Here is a 3,047-nt window from a genome sequence, read left to right as displayed (position 1 = left end):
CTTGATAAAGAAGAAGCTAGTAGAAATGAAAACAAATTTCGGAAGCCTAGACCAGATTTTGGGGTGTCCATCAAAAAGGGGAAGGTTTGATAATTCTAAGGTTGGCAGTGATAACAGGCCACCGAAGCAAAAGCAAAACAAATCAGATTTTTCTACAGCTAGCACTCCAACTTATGGCCAAGGCAAGCCTCGTGTTCCTACGTGTCCGCAATGTGGAAAGAATCATTATGGTACTTGCAGGAGAGCTTCTAGTGCAGGTTTCAATTGTGGGAGCTTTGATCATAAAGTGAAGGATTGTCCTAATCCTAATAATGCTCCTTCTTTGAGAACTCAAGGCTCAGTTCATAAGCCTTCTATTAATCCTCCTCAAACTAATAGAGGTGCAAGACCTAAAAACACCCCAGCCGCAGGTACAAGTGGAGCTAATCAAGCTAGTGTACAAAGGACTACTGCACACGCTTATGCTATGAGGAAGAGGGATGAGCAGGATGGACAAGACGTGGTTGTCGGTAAATTTCACTTATTTGGCTTATGTATGTTTACATTGATTGATCCGGGTTCTACACATTCGTATATTTATTCATCACTTGTTCTTCCTAAAAATGTGAAATCTGTGGAACTTACTTATGATGTGCTGGTTGAAAGTCCTTTGGGTTATCAGGTTGTGTGTAATCGAATTTACCGTGATTGCCCCTTCGTGATTCAAAGCCTGGTCTTCCCTGTTGATTTGATTGAAATGCCCTTCAAGGATTTTGATGTTATTATCGGGATGGATTGGCTTCATAAATATCATGCAGTGGTAGATTGTAGGTCAAAGCATGTGACCTTTAAAGATCCTTCATTTTCACACATCATTGTACAAGGTGAAAGATCATTGATAGCTAGTATTAATTCTGCAACCTTGGCAAGAAAATTGATGCGTCAAGGATGTGGGGCATACCTTGCTCACGTAGTTGATACACAGTTGGAGAGTCCTTGTATCAAGGACATACCTGTTGTATGTGATTTTTCCAGAAGTCTTTCCAGAAAATCTTCCTGGATTGCCCCCGGAAAGAGAGGTTGAATTTCCAATCGAGCTTATTCCTAGATCTACCCCTATTTCTGTCACTCCTTATAGAATGGCTCCGGCAGAATTAAGAGAATTAAAAGCTCAATTGCAAGAAATTCTTGAGAAAGGTTTTATTCGACCTAGTGTTTCTCCTTAGGGAGCCCCTGTTTTGTTCGTAAAGAAGAAAGATGGCACTCTTAGGCTTTGTATTGACTATAGACAATTGAACAGAATAACAATCAAGAATAGATATCCACTACCGAGGATCGATGATTTGTTTGATCAACTGAAGGGTGCTAAAGTGTTCTCAAAGATTGATTTAAGGTATGGGTATCACCAACTGCGTGTTAGAGAGAAGGATATTCGTAAAACTGCTTTTAGATCTCGGTATGGTCATTATGAATTTTTGGTGATACCATTCGGATTGACAAATGCTCCTGCGGTATTCATGGATCTAATGAATCGAGTATTCAAACCTTATCTTGATCAGTTTGTGGTTGTTTTTATAGATGATATTTTAATATTTTCCAGAAGTAGTGAAGACCATGATAAACACCTCCGGATTATTTTGCAAATTTTGAAGGAGAAGGAACTTTATGCTAAACTTTCCAAGATTGAATTTTGGCTTGATGAAGTGATATTTCTAGGAAATGTTGTATCAGCTGAAGGCGTGAAGGTGGATCCTAGTAAGATACAAGCAGTTGTTGAATGGAGACCTCCCAAAAGTCCAACTGAGGTAAGAAGTTTCTTAGGCTTAGCAGGATACTACAGAAGATTTGTGAAAGGCTTTTCCATTAGTGCCTCTCCTTTGACTAAACTCTTGCAAAAGGAAGTAAAGTTTATTTGGGATGACAAATGCCAAGAGAGCTTTGAAACTCTCAAATCCTTGTTGACTCAAGCGCCTATACTTACTCTACCAATTGAAGGGAAATAATAGGTAGTATACAGCGATGCTTCTCACAATGGTCTCAGATGCATTTTTGATGCAAGAAGGGAAGGTTATTTCTTATGCCTCTCGGAAATTAAAACCACATGAATTGAATTATCCTACCCATGATCTTGAACTTGATGCTGTAGTGTTTGCTTTAAAAATATGGCGGCATTATTTGTATGGAGAGAAATGTCATATATTTACTGATCACAAGAGCTTAAAGTACTTGGGTACTCAGAAGGAGCTAAACCTTCGACAAGGTAGATGGCTTGAACTCATCAAGGATTACGACTGCACGATTGATTATCATCCAGGTAAAACCAATGTGGTTGCAGATGCTTTAAGTCAGAAATCCGTTGCAAGAATTTCCTTGAGTCCTTTACCCTTGCTTCTTGAATTAAGAGCCATGAATGTTTATTTTACACCTGATTCAAATGGTTCGGTTATTGCTAATTTGCAAGTAAAGCCAATATTACTTGAACACGTGAAGGAAGCACAAAAGTTAGATGAGAAACTTGTAAAATTGACCAGAGAAGTTCAAAATGGGGAAAAACTTGATTTTACATTAACAGAGGATGGTGTCTTATTTTATCAAAACAGGTTATGCATCCCTAATGATGACAACTTGAGAAGGAAAATACTGAATGAAAGTCATACTTCACCGTTTGCAATGCATCCTGGAGGTACAAAGATGTACCAGACCATCAAAGAACATTATTGGTGGAATGGTATGAAGAGAGACATTGCGGAGTTCATTTCTAAATGTTTGGTTTGTCAACAAGTAAAGGTAGAACATCAGGTCTCTGTTGGTTTACTACAGCCCTTGTCGATGCCGGAATGGAAATGGGAGAGAATAACTATGGACTTTGTTTCTGGACTTCCTCGCACCCAAAGAAATCATGATGCAATATGGGTGATTGTGGACAGGCTAACCAAGAGTGCGCACTTCTTGGCAATCAAGATGGATTACTCGCTTGAGCGTTTAGCCGAACTGTACATTAATGAGATTGTGAGATTACATGGGATCCCTGTGTCTATTGTATCAGATCGAGACCCAAGGTTTACATC

The sequence above is a fragment of the Solanum tuberosum genome, unplaced genomic scaffold (genome assembly GCF_000226075.1).
Source record: "Solanum tuberosum cultivar DM 1-3 516 R44 unplaced genomic scaffold, SolTub_3.0 scf00006, whole genome shotgun sequence".
NCBI classification, from domain to species: Eukaryota; Viridiplantae; Streptophyta; class Magnoliopsida; order Solanales; family Solanaceae; genus Solanum; species Solanum tuberosum.
This window is presented reverse-complemented; position numbering follows the sequence as displayed.